The sequence below is a fragment of the Pollachius pollachius genome (genome assembly GCF_949987615.1).
Source record: "Pollachius pollachius genome assembly, chromosome: 11".
Lineage (NCBI taxonomy): Eukaryota > Metazoa > Chordata > Actinopteri > Gadiformes > Gadidae > Pollachius > Pollachius pollachius.
Window position 1 is genome coordinate 18820888 of NC_136944.1, and position 19777 is coordinate 18840664.

At 46.0% G+C, this 19777-nt stretch overlaps 1 long non-coding RNA gene across 1 annotated transcript in view; it reads right to left on the bottom strand.

Moving 5' to 3' along the window:
* LOC307082471 overlaps positions 1-17577 on the bottom strand; it is a 59968-nt gene extending 42391 nt beyond the window's left edge. Inside the window, exon 1 of the long non-coding RNA XR_013812222.1 lies at positions 16966-17577. This is a non-coding gene — a long non-coding RNA (uncharacterized lncRNA). The remainder of the gene's footprint in view (positions 1-16965) is intronic.
* Positions 17578-19777: the final 2200 nt, after the last annotated feature.

Sequence of the window (19777 nt, forward strand, 5' to 3'; positions counted from 1 at the left end):
TGAACACATGTTTTGATTAACATGTGCCAAATAAATAATGCATTCTCTATAAAGGCCATTGAAGGGACCCTGGGAAGGAATCAGAAACTCCTGGTGAATGACCCTGTTGGCCCTACGTGAACGGCACCACCCACTCTTTGTGGGTGGACCGCTTGATAGTATCGGAGCCGGTGGCTTGCTAGTTGAGGGGAGCATTTCTCAGCAGCTATCCTCACACAGCATTTCAAACTTGCTAAAGATGTCTCTTCTTTATACCAGGGCACTTGGGAGCGCTCTCAAGACACCACTTAACTGCCCCGATTCAAATATATTAGAGATCAGAGAGTCAGGGGGGTTTCTTATTTAACTTAAAATACAACCTGTTCATATAATGCCAATTTAAATCGATTTATGGATGTAAAATCCTACACATAGTCCCTTGTAGCCTATGTTTGAATTATTGTCAACAAGATAACCCTCGCTACCTTGATAGCATCAATACATGATTAGCATTTAACAGATCCGATTTCGACTGACTCAACCTTCATGTACTGACTCTTTATTATGCATACATATAAATATACATATTATATATATAAAATATATATACACAACATATCAAAGAAAAATCATGGGAACAAATCGAACAAATACAAAAAAAATTTGAACAATACAAAAATCAAAAACTGCTAAGACCACCCGTGCTCGCTCGCATGATTGTGGCCACGGTGTCCAATCAGATACTGTGGATCAGGGCTGTTTAGAGAAGACAGCCAGTAAAGAGCAGGGTCCAGGGAGCGGGCCACATGTTGCCCTGCTCCGGGGTGTTTGAGTCACCGGCTACTAGTAAAACAAACAGCCACAAGCCATGGGGATCCGATGCAACGGTAATAAGTGTTCATTAGTGTTAATGGCCTGGCTCCTGGACTCAATCTGGTGGAGGCCAGAGGATCACATCCAGTTAATGTAAACAAACCACATAAACACTAAATAAATCTCCTCGCCCACTCATTCTTGTAAAGGCATTTCTTTCCTCCCCAGAGTCTGTGAGAAGCATAGCGTGGAAGGTCAAGAACAATATGATGTTAACTTCTACAACCGTCTCAAAAATTAATTCTGATGAAACCCAAAGGTGAATGGTTAGCTTGCCCGCATACGCAACAATGCAGGGTCAAGGCATTAGAGTTTATCTGCAGAAGAAGATGGAAATGGTCAATAGTCCAGCTCTCGAAAACTTCATCAAAACCTAAACCCTTGAAGAACCGCAGGGGATTTAACAAGATCTTCCAAAAATGTTTTTTGGGGAGGGACAAAACAACCTCCTCACAACCTGACCGGTTGTGAGGAGACAGGCTATAGGCTAGGACAAGATTTAATACGCTAGGACAGGCTACATGTTAGCAGAATGTAGAATAGGGCGGGCTATAGGATAGTACAAGCCGGGATAGGATAGGCTAGGCTAGACTAGGAATCAAGATGGGTTTGATGCCCCATAGTCTAGAATAGATTGTCCTATCCTGTTCTAGGCTAGTCTAAGCTAGGCTTGGCTAGGTTTGTTTAGGATAGGACGATCTGGGCTAAGCTTTGCTCTGCCAGGAGAGTATATGGGTTTTGCCGACACATCTTGGTTCCACCTGAGCCCGTGTGACACACAGTGATAGGCTTCAACAGTCGAGCAGCACCACCACCACACCCTCATACAACCCCCCCCACCCCCTCCGACCCAGCCAGCCCCCACGGCGATGACCCGCAGCATAAACAGGTCCCGGGCCGGGCAGGGGGAGCGAGAGACCCCGTTTATTTATGAATCCGTCTGGTTCCCGGGACCACAACACTAAAAGGGGACGAGGACAGGAATAAAGAGGAGCGAGTGTGATGCGTCCCCTCCGACGCCATGCGGTCGGCCCGTTCGCTCCGGCTCGGTGGAGACAGCTGGCCCACCTACAACGATACTCTCGTATACGGAGGGTGTGTGTGTGTGCTGGGACCGTGTGTGTGACAGTGTGTGACCGTGTGTGTGTGACCATTTGTGTGTGTGTGTGTACGTTTTTGAGTCAGTGCGTGTGACCATGTGAGACTTTGTGTGTGTGTGTGTGTGTGTGTGTGTGTGTGTGTGTGTGTGACAGCGTGTGATCATGGGTGTGAGACCATTTGTGTGTTTGTGAGTCAGTGCTTGTGACCGTGTGTGACCGAGCGTGCGTGCATGACCATGTATATGAGACTGTGTGTGTGCGCGAGTAAGAATATGAGTGTGTGTATGCGTGTGCGCGTGCGAGCGTGCATGTGTGTGTGTGTGTGTGTGTGTGTGTGTGTGACCATGTCAGCTCCCACCAGAGGTAAACTGTATATATGCACAACACCAGGCCCTAATATGTTGGGAGATGAAGCGGTTAGGCACAGATTTATCATGTTTTAAAGTAGCGTGGTCATGGTCACTGACATTAAAATTATTTTTAAACTGTAAGAAGTGTGAGGAATGAAACGTAACTGTAATAATACTGTAGTATTCAGAAGAAAGGCATTGTCCAAAAGAGGCCAAAGTCCAGATTCCATATTCCTTTAGTGCCAAAGGTAGCCATGCAAATTGCACGCATAACAATTGACTTAAAGAGGCCTGCAGACATCGACATCGATTTTGTTGCTTGAATGAAAGTGACATAAATCAGTAACATTCCCAGCTTCCTAGGGCTACTGCGCTACAAAATAAAAGCACAAGGGCATAAGTCCGGGGAATTCAGGGAATTTATCGGTTCCAAGGAACCTGTGAGGTATAAAAGTATGTGTAGGCAAAGTCCTGTTGACTCAGAGTCGGCTCTCCTGCACTCTCCTAAACTATATCAGTTGAATCGGTCTCTCGTTTTCTACGCCTTTATTGCAGCAGCGCTTTACAGCTTAATAGCCTGGCTGCAGAGAGCCAGACGTTGGAAGGTGTTTTTACGACCTCAATTTTTAAGTTCCTTGATGCAGGCGACGCATGTCAGCTCTTTACTGTACAGCACAAGAGCAGGTACACACACACACACATACAGCCACCTTATTTTCATGTTTCATTATCCATCGAGAACGCCTTGACCCATAGACCCAGGGCACACTTAGATATTCTGTCTCACACACACACACCCACAGACACATACACACACACACACACAGCTCTGAGTAACCCGAGTAAAGTACATTGGCTCAAGGGTTTTCTGTTTTCTCTTAACATTCATCAAACCACCACAATAATGGCCCCACATATGAGACACTATTTGACATTGAATATGCTCTCACTTTTGTTGTTACGGAGAGTTAGTAAAACAAAACGGATCCATTGACTCTCTATCAGGCTGACGCAACACCAACAGAACTTAACAGGGCGGTGCAGAATACACACACACACACACACACACACACACACACACACACACACAGTATGGTGCTGGGGAAACACTGCTCCGCTACTGCAGTTACAAAACAGTCTGCCAGTTATTATTCATAACTGTGCACGCTTTTGTTTTGAAGGACCAATGTTCTGTGCCCGTCTCAGTCCAGCGTCGCTAAACAGCCGCATATGGGCGGTTAAACTCGACACACATGCACGCACACACCGACACACACACACAGATGTAAACGTACATAAACATTCAAACACACACACACACACACACACACACTCAAATAAACAAGCACACACATACACAAACACAGAGTTACACATTTGAACAAACATGCACACACACACACACACACACACACATAAACATTCAAACATACACACACACACAGTACACATTCAAACAAACACGCACACACACAGGCACAAAATAATTAAGGAGGCGCACAAGACAAGCACACAGCACACACACACGTATGTATACACCCACCAAAGGGGTATAAACATTGCACAATCACGCTGAACACATGCACAGCATCAGCTAATTAAAAGCGTGCAGCCTTTTAATGCCTGTTTATATCTGACCACTCGGTAAATACGTTCCCCCTGCAGCGTCTTCCACGCCGGCCCAGGGAGCAAACACCGAGCAGGGGAACTCAGAGGAGAGAGTGGAGGGAGTTATAAAGGTAGGAAGCTGAGGGGATAAAAAAAGGAGCCACACTTTCGTTTTTTTAGGGCAAAACGTTTGGTATTAAAACCTTCTGAATCGACACAGAGGGAGAACATGAGCCGGGCAGGAGGTGGTCCGGTAAGCGGTGTCCCCAAGGCACGCTAGCACCCGCCCGGCCCCCCGTTCCCCACCCGAGCGGTGGGTTCTTTGACGGGACGTGCGATGGGGGGCGAGGAGAGCCTGGTGAGAGAAGGGGGGAGCAGAGGAGGAAGCAGGAGAGAGGAAGGGCTTCGAATCAGGACCATGTGGGCTTTTTAATGGCTGCTACCGCTGCTGCCTTGGCAGGTGAGGGGCACATAGGGACCATGGGGAGGGAAAGAGGGTGGGGGTGGGGGCTTGGTTATTGGCCACTCCCACAATTAAAGCCCGATAGGCTGGCAGCCGGGACACCCGCCATCCGTAATCACGGCATGCGCTCACATTTTCCAGAAATGTTACATTTTTTATTTTTCTCCCTTTCTCTCTCCCCCTGCCTCCCCCTTTCTCTCACCCAACCCCCCCCCCCCCACACACACACACACACACACACACACACCCCCACTGCCCCCTCTCCCTTGTTACCCATGATAGTGTAGTACATGGCGGGCAGCCAGCCTGACACTGTGCAGCCCGGCTTGGAAAACATGGAACTGTCCGACTCTGTGAGTTTCATCCGCCGGTCTGATAGAACCACGACGATTAAAAGAACGGAAAGGTCGGAGCATGCCTGCGGAGCTGGGCCCGGCCAGGGGGGCCCAGAGAGGCCTGGAGTGAGGCCCTCTGTAGCACAGTAAACGTGTTGGAGCCGCTACAGCCTGATATCACCCCTGTCGGTGCTTCCATAGCGCCCTGCCCTTTACGGGCCAAGCGCAGCCCGTAAAGCACCGGTGCTACGGCACGACCTGTCGTTTATATAGCTCACCTCTGAGTTGGGCCTCGGAAATTAATTTTTCCCATTTTTATGTACACATGAAGTCTGTAAGTTCAAGACGATTTGAGCTCTGTGTGTGTGTGTGTGTGTGTGTGTGTGTGTGTGTGTGTGTGTGTGTGTGTGTGTGTGTGTGTGTGTGTGTGTGTGTGTGTGTGTGTGTGTGTGTGTGTGTGTGTGTGTGTGTGTGTGTGTCCGTGTGTATGAATAATGTCTGCGTGTGCATGTCTGTGTGTGTGTGTCCCTGTATATGTGAATAACACATGCATGTCTGCGTGTGCGTGCATGTCTGCGTGTGTGTGTGTGTGTGTGTGCAAACGTGTGTGCGCCCCCAGTCTGTGTATATGTTTGTGTCTGCGCGTACGTGTGTAACCCAGAGACAGATGTGCGAGATAGTCTAGCCTGGCAGAGTTTACAGTTCCACAGCGCAGTCTTTCGTAAACCAATGAGGGAACACACACAAACATCTGCACCCACCTCACACAGACTGCCCCTCCCCCCCCCCCCACTAGTTACGCCACGCCAGAAACCAAACTTACACGACCCACACTGGTAATGTCCTCCGCATGTGCAAATGATTGCGTTTAAGTGTGCGTGATTGTGTGTGCGGGCATGAATAAGTGTGTGCGTGTACGATTGTGTGCCTGCATAAGTGGTGTGTGAGTGCGTGCATATGTGTGTGCGTGCTTGTCTGCAAACGTGTGTGTGTGTGTGTGTGTAAACGTGTGCGTTTGTGCGTGTGTTTATACAAAGCCCGCTACCAGTGGACGTCCACAAGTCTCCCCATCCCAGCTGTCCGCGCTCCGGCCCATGTGCACTCCATTTGGGTGCTGCTGATCTCCAGGAGGAGGGAGGGTGTGGGGGGGGTTCGTGTCCAGGAGAAGTGGTGCCTAATTTTCTATGCGCTTTCGGGGTTCCAACTCGGTCGGCATCGCCATTGTAACCCCCATTAGATTAATGGTGAGGCGCACCCACATTGCCGTGTGTGTGTGTGTGTGTGTGTGTGTGTGTGTGTGTGTGTGTGTGTGTGTGTGTGTGTGTGTGTGTGTGTGTGTGTGTGTGTGTGTGTGTGTGTGTGTGTGCACTTGCATATGTGTGTGTGTGCGTAGTCCTCTAACAAGGCCTTTTAATAAAAGAATGGCCACAGCTACCAGGGCTGGGTTAATACCAGAAAGATAGGGGCACACAGGGAGCATGCAGGCTCAGCACCACAGAGCGATACTGTGGAGGAGTTAAAGGGCCCATTAATTGGGGCCGTTTCCACATATGGTGAATTGCAGTCTGAATTGGACCATATTTCCCCCAGCCCACCTCAACTTGCCCACGTTTCGCTCCCTCTCCGCCATCTCTCAACACATAGGAAACAGAGGCATTCAATGCTAGACGTTTGGAAAACTAAATGTGGATATCAGCCCATATGTGGGCTAAGCCATGTCCACCTGTCTGTCTGTTTTCTGTCTGAGTCTGTAAGTCTGGGTCTGGCCAGGGTAAAACTAGCCGGCAGAAGCAGTACTGGAGGGTTGGAGGATTGGCGATGATAATCGATGGTTTTGAAGGAGGAGTAATTCTCTTTAGGATCAGGAGATGAGGAAGACAAACCGTTGCCAACATTTACTTTTTCCTTGCTGCTGATTTCCTAAAGAAAAGGGTTTGTTTCGGCCTCACTATTCCCAGGCTTTTTGACACAAATTCTAGTGTCAACACACACCCCTTACAAAATACGTGAAAGGCCAACACAGTATCAGTGGTGAGAATCACCACTGATGGGGAGAAGCGGGAGGAAAATAAAATGTCCACTTTGGAATTTGATTGCAGTTGTGCAAAAAAAAAAGCAATGGCCAGATAAGATAGTCATCAATGAGCGACAACGAAGTTATGGCTTCTAGCAATATCACAAAGGTTGTGTTTGCGTGTTTGTGTGCGTGTGTGTGTGTGGTTGGGGGAGAGGGGGGGTGGGTGACTATGCACCTGTATGTCAGTGGCTCAAGTATTTTAAATGAAACACCAAATCTAGAATCTGGATTGGCTGCCGATAACGAACTTGACACTGTGTGCAATAAAGTAAATAGACTGAGGTCGTACATAATAGAAGCAATATCTGGGTGGGTGTACGTGTTACAGTAAGCAAGGCACACACACACACACACACACACACACACACACACACATTAAGATAGATGGATAATCAATACAAAATGTTCTACATATGTGATATTAAGACCAGGCGCTCTTCACAGAAGATCTGCTCGGCTGTCAAATAAGGACATTGCGAGTTTGAAATGAACTGCAACACAAAGCAAGAAAGCAGCAACATACAATAACAAATGCAATCCTCCCAGGAATGCCAGTGTATTACTCAAACAGTATTAGATTACTGTAATAGCCACGTGGAAAGTACGTTTAAGTTAACACACTTGAACCTGAAAATTGTATTACGAAACCTACTGGTAGGGTTTCACATGATGTTGCACACATTCCACGGCGCCATATTGGTGCTTTATCACAGTTACAATGAGCTGAGAACTGAGAGTTACAACTGCTTGTGTGGTTATCCGAGAATTGTTGGTCAAGAATCACCAAGATGGTGGCCTGGAATGCGCTTCCTGGAACTCCAGGTCACATGAATGAGTGGTTTTCCTACATTTTATCTATTTAAATTTATCTTCAACAAACTCTCAGCATCACAACCCTCTAGATGGATCTACCACACTTATGTCTACAAAGCATGGGTAATAGGGCTCAGTTAGAATGATATATATTTGAAAACAGAGGTTTTTGTGTATTGGACAATTTAGCTTATTTCTATATTGTCATTAGCAACACAAACATTACCTTTCTATTCGTAGCCAAGCATTTAACTGTTGTTAAATGCTGTGTAGTATCTACATGCAGTAATGTAGAAAAAAACTGGTACTCAACAACAAAAGAAGGTTTATTGGTTAAAAGAGCAAAAGCGTACCTATACCAGTACCAATAGTTGGTGGTTTTCTGGGGCCAAGGACTGCAATCATCGCAAGGAAAAGTTTTGAAAACTTGAAATATTACCGACAGGGCCGTAGTGCAAGCCTGGGCTGGTGTAGGAAGCCCCTGCATGCACACAGGTAGAAAACAAGAAGCACAGAATCTGATCAACACATGCATCTACACTGCAAACACACACACCCATAGAGTAGATCTGTGGGAACTGAATTATGAGAAGCATATAATGAACGCAACTACTGTCACCCAATCATAAGCCTCCCCACCTGCTGTGCGATCATGTCACCTGCGTCTCTCTCTCTCTCTCTCTCTCTCTCTCTCTCTCTCTCTCTCTCTCTCTCTCTCTCTCTCTCTCTCTCTCTCTCTCTCTCTCTCTCTCTCTCTCTCTCTCTCTCTCTCTCTCTCTCTCTTTCATTCAAGGCAATTCTCCATATTCCATGATGTCTAAAGTTCAGAGAACTGGACGGGAGCCAACAGAGAGCTGCGGGCCTTGCCAAGTTTCCGTGTGTTGCTGGGTACAAAACTAAGTTCTAAATTCCGACTAAGGCAACCAAACTGGTTTAGTGCCACGGTGACCTCACCCTCTCACTTGCTGTTGGACTTTCTCTGTTTTTCTTGAGACCAAACTATACTCTATGCTAGCTACGAGAGTTTGTTGCGCGTAGAAAGTCTGTCGGTTTAGTGTCATGCTTTGATATGTTTTTGGGACGCCGGTCTTAACAGTTGAGGTTTATTGAGGTTCACATGGGTTTATCAGTGTCGGTAAACACAGAGGCACGGGGTGCCTTTGATCCTTCCAAAGAAAGATGAGCTAGCAATGGGAGCAATAAGGAGATAATGGTGGCAATCATAATCCATTACTACATAGATCACAGGGTAACTTTTGAAGAAGACCGGGCCCTTGTCCCTCTGAAGTGGACTTGTTTCACAGCGCCACAGTGCCACCTGGTGGCTACTGTAAAATACGCCATCTACTCCTATTTAAAGAACTCTTTGTATATCTATGAACATTTAATACATTGCAAATGTAATGATAGGAACATGGGAATGTTATTGCAGGTGATGTTTTTTTTGGTCATTGTTTAGCAATTAATCATTTAATTAGTTGCCATTATTGGGAGACATTGTTGTGCTTGAAAATGCCACAGCGTTTATCATGCGAAACATGGCAAAATAAAGTTTTAGACTAGACTACTGTCTAGTCTATTAAAGTGAAACTAGACTATAATAGTCTTGTCTCACATATCAGACAGGCAACGTATAGGGATATTGTTGAATTCAAAACAATTCCTTAAATAATTTACTAATTTTGGTCGACCTGATCAGGAGGTAGACCCGTGTGGTCAACTATAAGCGGAAGGTTCCTAGTTTGATACCCAGCTCCTCCTAGCAGAGTGTCGAGGTGTTCCTGAGCGCTGTAAGTCCCTGTGTATGAACCGTTGTTAGTCCGTCGCATTGGATAAAGGGGTCTGTTAAATGCCCAAATTGTAAATATATATGCAAGAATACGGCTGTTGCGTCTGCACACAACAGCCGTATACTTCTATATTGTCTATAAAGACAAAACAGAGCCCCCTTGTGGCCATGGGAACACAAACATTTGAATAGTTCACAATTAAACAAAGTGAGAATATAGGTACACAAAAGGCCAATCTTGCAAAACGCATCAGGCAGATAATTTGTATGTATGCATTTATATATATATATATATATCGATATAGAGATAGATAGATAGATAGATAGATAGATAGATAGATAGATAGATAGATAGATAGATAGATAGATAGATAGATAGATAGATAAAATAATAATAAAACAATAATAAAAAAAACGTCATACCGGTAGAAACCATGACAACTCAAAACATAAATTACCTGAGGCCAGAAAACCAACGGTGGGCTTTATCTCCAGGTCTCCGTGGGCCTCCATTGACCCTCAGCTCTCAAGACCCCCAGCCATAGACAAGCTTCCCTCATTAGGTTTGTCGCTCTTTGTTTTGTAATCTTGACGAGTGGTTGCGCAGAAGAGATTCCTCTCCCACAGCTATGAGCCGACTTACCAGACACAGCACTGGGATCACACCAGTACAATACAAGCCACCGACTATCCAGAGGAATATTAGCATTCATACAATTACACAACTAAAACCTAAGATAGTCAGCAGAATTTCACTATTAAAATAATAAGAAAATGTATGATTTATGAATGATAGCTTGTTTCTTACAGTGGGATTTAACAGTATACAGCTTGGAAAGACCTACTCACCATGACACTCTGCCCTGTCAACCTCCCCCCAAAAGATATTGCATAATCAAGCTGCAACTTTTATTGCATTAAATGGATCTCACTTGTATACGTTAATGATTGCCATGAGTGATTAACCATTAATTAGGGCAAATGTGGCTGATTTTATTTCCGATAATGTAAGCATTAATACACGTGACAGGCAATGGCATAGCCTAATAGTCAGCGAATGCATGACAGCCCTTAAGTACTGGTTACCAGGATATAAATAGTAAATTTGTCTTGGGCACCAGGTACCACTGCATGAAGCCACACAATTGTATTAAGTTTGATGATGCCATGCACTGTCCAGAGTAAGTGATAGCAGATGCAAAGGTCAAAGACAGGTTAACTTGCTCACTCGGTCAGTGTGATGAGCTAAGTTCACCACCTGGGGGAGACATTGTTCCACGGAATTTTAAATCGTAAAATGTAACAATTTCAATGAAATTATATAATATTTTTACAGCACTGAATCAGTTACAGTCTCAAAGTACCTAAAATACCATATTTTTATGGTAACAATAATACATTGCGATGGAAATTAAATGCAAAAACATGGATAAAAACATTGGCTGGAGTTATACAAAACTCAGCTATTCTGTTTATTATTCTTTATATTAAGGGATACTACAAATCATTTTGTATGTCTAAAATTACTGTCAATCATACAGTTTTAACTATGGATCTGCAGTCAAAATGTTCATATCCTGAAAGCACAGAGACATAATCCAACTGCAGGATTAAGATGCTTTTCTAAAAGACTAAACCACAAAAGGATTTACTTTAGATTGGGAAATACTATGCCACTGATAGTGTCATCGGGAAGCATTTCCTGATTGAATTAGACATCATTAAAACGTGCATATTAATCATCAAAGTAATTTGATTGGGACTGCATTACCAAAATATCCAAATATGGATTTCCAAAAGAAATTTCACCATTTTAACACTAATATTGCCCAAAACTCCATGCACATACACGCTCCATGTGATCATGTACTCTAGTGGCCAGGAAGAGGCAATTCAGCCTAGCAAACCTATAGAGTGCCGTTCTCCGTACTAGCCATAAGGGGGAGGTATAGTCTTATATTTCCATAAAAGCCACAGACTCTCATACAAGGACGAACATTACTGAACGCAACACTTTAGCCCACTCATATCGTTTTGTTCCATTGTTCAATAACATAAAGTTAAAGAGCTATGCAGCCTTTATATTTGACTATAGTCAAAACTCGGGCTCGGACCGAATTGTTTTGCCTATCCCACCTTAACAACCATATGAAACGGATATTATACCACAAGCTGATCAATACTTTTTTTATCGATTGTGAAGTTGTTTTAGACGTTCTTTGACTTCTATTTTGCTGAACCATAGGGATCACTGTTGTATTAGAACATATTTTAGGCGACACACTTCATGAGCATTGAAATACCTTAAGATTCCTTCACACACATAAAAAAACAGTCAAACAGTTTAACAGAGCCGTAATTAATCTGCTTAACACTGCAAATACAAACAGACATGCAGAGAGAATCAACACACACACAAACACACACACACACACACACAGCTTTGGACCCTGGTGGACCGCCCTGTCCCAGGGAGGTCACACAGGGAATTACACGCTCCTCTTCACACTAAAAATGTCCCCTTTATCCTCCCAGTGCAAGGCAAAGAAAGGAGGAGAGAAGGAGTGAATGAGTGGAGAGACGTCAGGGTGGAGGGAAAAAAATAAGACGCCAAACCGACCAAACGTGGTAACTGGCTTCAGTGTGTGCGTGTGCGCGTGTGTGTGTGTGTGTGTGTGTGTGTGTGTGTGTGTGTGTGTGTGTGTGTGTGTGTGTCGATGGCAACATCGCCATGGTGACCCAAACCCGGGGGAAAAAAAAGAAAAAAGGCAAAGTATGGTCGAACACGGTTGCAGGTTCCCTGGAATGTGACACTTGTGGGAGTGTGGGCCACAAAAGGAAGGAATTTTTCCTTCAAAATGAGGGCATAACGGAACAAGTGAGGTCATCTGAACGGAGTGGAAATAAAAAAATAAAAAGAGACGTCGGAGGAATGCCTGCTATTAGGGGTATCATAACCCCACGGGTAAGCCGTCTTTAAGGTCTTGTTTCAGGAAGGACCCCTGTGGGGCCCTCAAACACTACGCCACTATGGCACGTCTGCAATCCCACACACCACACACACACAACTATTTTTACTATGTGCCGTACAGAGGTCTGTACAGTACTGTCTCCACAATCCTGGGGTTTATGCAAAACCCATCCTTAAAAATAAAACCACACACACACACACTGACTGACAGACGAACACGACTGCGGTTGACCGATGGAAAGACAATGGATCCGATTCACTTTCTGTGCTCTGCCCCAGTCAAACATTCTACTGTTCACACCTGCACCCACGCACGCACACACACATACACACACGCACACGCACACGGACACACACACACACAGTGTGTGTGTCCATCTCAGAATCCCAGGTTGTTCCGCCTCCCTGTCAGTCTTCTCCTAAAGATCTATGGAGTCCTTTTAGTTCATGTGTTTAGCGTGAGGTCTTCTATGGGGGAGTCTGAATGGAGAGCTGTCTGCCTGTGTCTAGCGTCCCACAGAGATGCCCCTGTGCTTTCCTACACAGTACCAGGTCTGCTGCTTCTACACAGAAGTGCTACTAGGGCGGCACCACGCGTTTCCACTGCGAATACGTTTGCGGTAAAAGAAAAGAAGAGGGAATGTTTTGAGGCAGAACTGAATAGTTGACTCACATTTCATACTTTGCTTTGTACATCTGTGTTCATCTTCTTTGGTGAGGATAAAGGTTACAGAGAACAGGAGAAAACACACATCCGAGAACAGGACAGAAGACGGGCCCATATCTGGATACAGCTGCAGCAAATTTTATTTTTTTTTTGAAAAATGTATGCCAAAACATCCCCCCCCCCCCAAAAAAAAAGGAAACATCACAGTGCAGATATTTTGTCCAACCCTCACCACATCCTCCCTGATTACCTGGCCTTGCTCCTACAAAACCAGCTTTCCCTTTCTCACTTACCCACCTCCTGTCCGCTCCAACTAGCCATTGACTTTGCCACCTACCAGCCCCTAAGCTGTGGTTTCCCCGAGAGGAAATAAGCAATCTCCTGCCATTAAACCGCCAAACCACCTTTTACCTGCATGATCTTTACCTCTTCAAAACAAACAGCACATCCTTCCCTCTTGATCAATAGTACAAATGAATAGAACAATGGCAGCTAGGAGGACGTCCCGCTTCAGACGTTGGAGATGGGCCAGGATAAATGATCTTGTTTGCTGTTTGAAGCAGCGATCTGGGTTCACAGAGTGCAACAAGCACAGTTGAATAAGAGAGTTGGATTGGGAATGTTTTTGCACAAACGTATGTCTGGAACCTGATTCTTCTTGTGCCCGTGGTATTCCTCCCCCAGGGCCTATGGACCGGGCCAGATAATGTAAAAATGTATGCATCGTCTTTTATGGATTACCTTTCACAACAGAAATATCCTAGTTATTGCGATACAGCCCTAATAAGAAAATAAACTTGGAACCGGCTGTATTTCCTGCTGCTAAATTAAGACCCAAGGGAGGGGGTGGACCTCAGGCCAGTGAGAACATTGCAGAGAACCACACACACACACACACACACACACACACACACACACACACACACACACACAGAGGCACAAACACATACACCTCGGAACAAAGGTACCATTTTGCTCAGGAAGGGTCAGTAGTTCCCTCCATCAGACAGGGGCTTGTTCTTGGTCAAAGGCTGCGGCCCAATCTCAGGCCACCCTCCCCTGGCTCAGTCAGGCCCCTGCCCCCCCCCCCCCCCCCCCCCCCCCTCCTGGCCCCCACCACCCTGGAGACAAGCTCTTCATTGTTCCTGCACCACTAATAAATGACAGTTTCTTCTGTTCGGACAACTTTAGAGCTTATTCTTCACGCTCGCACTTGCACGTGTGTGCGCAAACACACACTCACACTCACAGACACACACACACACACAGAATCAAGTGCATTGAGTGTTTAACTCGTGAACCCAGGTAGAGATTCAATGTATCCTTGCGGCGTGCTTGTGTGAGCGATGAAAAGCTGTTTAACCTTACACAACGTGGTGTAATATTTCTGGACAGCGCGCGTTTCTGGAAACTCCGTGGGGTCCCGGGGAAATGACCCGTGCTGTGGGCGGACTATGATTAATAAAGACTTTAATGCAGCCATCCATCACCTCTCCGCTCTGCAGCGAGCCACTTCGAGAAGTGTCACGGTGACTCCGAGCCCGAGTTCACCAGGGGGTCATGTCGACCCCGGGCGGTGTGTTGTCAAACCTCTCTCCCAGGGGCCGGGGCACTGGGAGCCCGACGCGAGCCCCGGGTTTGGACTTGATAAAGCACCACTCAGCCTAAGCTCATAAACACACCATTAACACGCTCAGGCCAAAGCCACCCGATCTGTTTACCTTTCTCTGGGGGGGGGGAAGGAGAGAGAGAGAGAGAGAGAGAGAGAGAGAGAGAGAGAGAGAGAGAGAGAGAGAGAGAGAGAGAGAGAGAGAGAGAGAGAGAGAGAGAGAGAGAGAGCTGCTCTCTCAGGCGCAGGGTTTCCTCTGCAGCGTGAGTGTGACTTTTGAAATATTTCTTAGTGAACAGTGATAACGATGCAAGCGGGTGAGGCTAAATTCAGATGCACATCCATCACTAGAGAGAGTGTGTGTGTGTGTGTGTGTGTGTGTGTGTGTGTGTGTGTGTGTGTGTGTGTGTGTGTGTGTGTGTGTGTGTGTGTGTGTGTGTAAAGTGCAGGGGTTGGTAAGTGACTCTTGCCATGGCGTGTATATAACTGGGCTTGTGGTTCACCACAAGTGTATCATTTGACAAGCGCAGCCGGCTAGCCCCCACAAATACCAACGCTATAGCCCTCCCTCCCCTCCCTGACACGACCTCAGAGGAACACAAGGTAAAGAACTCCCCCGCTAAGAAGGGGGGGGGGGGGGGGGGAGATCTGTATTAATGTCCAGGGCTGGGTCTCTGTTGTGAACCCATTTAGCATGAAGCACCTTCCGGTGCGTAAGGGAAGCAGCAGCGCGCCTGGGTAGAGGATGATGCTGCGCTAGCAGCAGCGGGGCGCCAGGGTAGAGAGGATGCTATGCTACGACGCCGGTCAGCGAGACAGACGTGCCCTGCTTTATCGCCGGCGCTCATTCAAACGGCCGGCCAGCGAGACAAAAGGAGGAAGAAGGAGTAAAGAACAAGGAGAAGGAGAAACAAGAGCTACTGTTTAGCCACGGACTTGCTCACTGCCACAAAGTCCGTCTTTGTCTCCCATGGGGTGGGGGGTGTGAGGGGTGGTGGGCTGTGGGTGGGTGGGTGGGTGGGGGGGCGCCACATAAAAGAATTCTTGTGTGTTGCAGGGTCGGGTGGGTGGGTGGGTAGGGGGGGGTGCTCTGACCGAGTTTATTTGACACTTCAGCTCCCTTTTGTGCCGCGGTCGTCCCTGCGTCCGCGGCCGCCATGAGAGTCACTTGGAATGGGGAGACAGAGGGTCCCCTCTTCAGCCGAGCTAAAAGGGGGTCTTGTTTGGAGAAGATTTTTTTTTAATGGAGAGGAGGGCGGCGAGGGGAGGGTGGGGGGGGTCCGTTCCTCAGCCACCCTTTGCTTTTACAGACACATATAGTAGAGGCTCTGTCCGTGCCCCCCCCCCCCCCCAAAAAAAAACTCTACCCACCAGAGAAGAAGATGGAATGATCTTATTGCCGAGAGATCAGGCCTAATTGTTATGAGGAGGAGGAGGTGGAGGGAGAAAGAGTGGATCCATTATAAAACACTGATCCGAAAAAAACCTGTTCATGAACACAGAACTACCTCCCCACTCGTGACGCGATTATGCCATCCTTGGGTCGGATGGGTGTGTCAATGAGACGTTTGAATGGGACGTTAACTTTTAACCTGAACAATTGCATTGAGGCTCACAGTTGAGATGTGGATGCTATTTGCCTAGTCATAATAGCATTAAGCCCGAACACACACAATGACAAGGGCTTTATAACCATTTAATTCGTATGTCAGATAGAAGTCAGCTCTCAATATCAGCGCGTACATGCAATCCCAGATGGGTCAGGTCTGCATAGTGTCCCGGTAGGACGGTTGCAGACCTCACTAGTTCACAATGAGCGCTCACTATCTATAGACACCACAGCCAACACAGTTTCTTCGTGTCTGTGCTGGATCACTCAGCGAGAGCTCTGACAGCAGGTCGGGGCAGCAACAGTATCCCATGTTCTACACTAGAGTCATCACACCTGGGAAACCAGTCGCACAGTGTCAGGTGGACACTATAAAGCCGTCCCACTCTTTTTCCATTGCAATAGTTTATCATGCCGATTAGAATCATTCGTATAAAAAAACAATGGGGATTAAATCACTTTAAATCAACGGAATGTATGAGAGTGTGTGTGGGTGTGCAGCATGACAATAACATCCTCGGAGAGGTATGAACCTGCCGTGATCCCAGTGAATAACGGACCACTGTTCCCAGGGCTGGGAGCAGGTGAATGACTGTGTGAACCACGCCATCCAGCCGCGGTCTGGAGGCAATCACAGCGAGCTTAATTTGTGGCAGAGTCAAAACGTGACCAAAGTTGGGGGATTCAAGAAGATGTAAAAGTGACATTGTTTTTGTATTTACCTGTGGTTGAACGATGAGATGCGCGCATGGATAATCCGAATCATCAGAGGGTCACTAATGTAAAGTAACGCCTTCCACAGATAACGTATTCCAAGTTCAAATGAATGCCAATCCAGTATGGTTTTCCGTCAGCGTGTGTTGATCATAAATCCAGAGAGGTCAACCCGAATACCATCACGTCATAGTTCCTGCGGTGGGTCAGCGTCAGCCCTACTTGAACCAGCGTTGATGAGCGCCCAAGCGACCCCTGGGTCCGATGCTGACTTCTTCTAGTCCGACACGCCAGCACCTCGGACATCCATCACATCCGCTGGGTTGATGACATGTGTCTCACCTTATCCAGAACCGCATAATCCTGAACCGGAGCCATGGTCATTTTGACGGCGGCTAAAGTTTTACAAATGATAACAACTCTCCCACGTGCGCAAACGTGGCTCCATATTCGCTTTCAATCAATCCGGTTCACAAGTCCAACAAATGTGTAAAATCCGTCCGAGTATACAGTCCAATAACTGGTGCGATGGGTGCCATGCGTAATCCATAGAGAGAAAAGGAAAGTCCTTGAGTACTGTAGTAGCCTGGTCCCAGCGAGAGGTCTCACACGGTACGCTCCTCACACGAGCCGAAGCTGCACTGAGCCATAGTGAGAGAACTGCACAGCCACACACGCCAACCTCCGCTAGCGCTGGGTGCAATGCATCACGGGACTTGTAGTTTGAACGCTGAAAGGAGGTTTAGATGTGGATGTTTCTATTTTAGATGTGGACATCTCGATTTCCGAGGTGAACTAATCGTTAAATAACCAGTATTGAACTAAGTATAGGACGATCTAAGTACAATGAAAAACTTTATTGTGTTTGGAATATTCATTGCAGGCGGTGATTTTCTGTTATCATTTTTTTCTTTACTAAATAAAGGTTACATGGATTAGCAGTCTGTACGATAAAGCCCAATGTATTAAACTCATTGCCCTGGAGAATGTATAAAAACTTGTTTTTTTAATACTGGTTCATTTTTTAAGCATATGTTGATTTAGTCTTGAGTTATTGATTTGTTTTCCTCCCGCATGCAATTTTCAGGGCATTATTATTAAATGAATCTTGGCAAGAGGCTACCAATCAGCGTGCTCGTGGTCACCTTGCGTGTGAGCGCCGGTGAGAATGCTGCAGTGAGTCATGCTGATCATCCGTCATCTCACACAGATAGAGGGAAGTCGGTGTCTTGAATCACCTCCCCATGAATGAAGCTCTTGTGTTCCTCACATCACTTTCATGTCTTAACCACCTCAGGCTTGCTTTTATTTCTGGGATCATAAGTTCTAACACACCCTGTCAAACCGAAAAACACGGACTGGATTTCAGGGAGGATCTTCTACCTCGGTGTTAAATCCCTTTTTGTATTGGGAGGCAGATACACTCCAGAGAGTACAACTAAGTATTTAGGTTTTCAATTAAAAAAATAGAATACAGAATTAGAATGTAATCGACCTTGGCCTTATGCATTGTTTATGAATCTTGAAAACTGTGGTAGAAATAACCGAAATTATTTTTGCCTTTAAACCGACACCAAAATTGAAATTATAAAAATGTAGTTCAACGAGCGAGTATTGCAAGGGAAACGTCTATTTATTATCGCTACACTGAAACCATATATAATCTTTTGATTCAGATCCTCTCCGGACTTTCTTTCTCTCCCCATCTGGCCCTCTTCCAGCGCAATCCTGGAGTACCTGAATTGCACGCGATTCTGTCAATTGCAGGTAGGCTACTTGATCGCTTGCCTGTGTGCCAGGGCAAGGAGCTGCAGAGGTTGCGCGCACAGCATTGCGTGACTAGAGTTTGGGATGAAAACACAAAGACATTGTATTCAGCCCTTTATAGTAACTCAACGGCATTCCTGTCTCGCATTCCAATATTTTCTTCTGCTTTGTTTCCTTCTTCTTCTCAAAAGGGGGAAAAAAATAAGGAATGGTTATGCCCCCGTTTAAAATAATATGTGGTGCTGTGTTTGGTGTTGCTTTGTGTCGTCTTATTGATTTTTCATTTAATCCACCCCAGTGGAGCTTGCATTACACTCATTCACAAGAACTATTAAAAAAAAATGCATGTGCAAATATTGGAAATATTTCATAATATTTAAAAATGTCCCCTGAAATGTTACATTTAAGGTTCCCAAGGGCATGGGAACCATGTATTTGTGTACACATTTAATATGTTTTTCAAATAAAATTAAGAGAAAACAAAAATTTTAACACATGCATTGAATATGATCAGCATGGTCGACAGGACTTGATGTTATCAAACAGGTTACACTGTAACAAACACACACACACACACACATACATACACACACAAAACACACCCACACACACACCACACACACACACACACACACACACACACACACAAATACACACACCACTGTAGAGAAGCTGACAACTCTATTGTCCCGGCAATGTGTGATTCTAATGTAAGTGATATAGGCAGTGTTGGTGTGTGTGTGTGTGTGTGCGTGTGTGTGTGTGTGTGTGTGTGTGTGCGTGTTAGTGCATGTAAACGTCTTCTACTCGTGCAAGCTTGTGTAGCTCGGTCTATATATGTTTCCCTAACGTGCACACAAACGTTTTCCAGATTACAAAGACAAGGGTAATCATACCCAGAGAGCATTGAGCACTGCATATTAAGACACACACACACACACACACACACACACGCACACATGCACGTACACACACACACACACAGATACTCACACTCTCTCACACACACACACACACACACCCCCCCCCCCCCGACACACACACACACACACA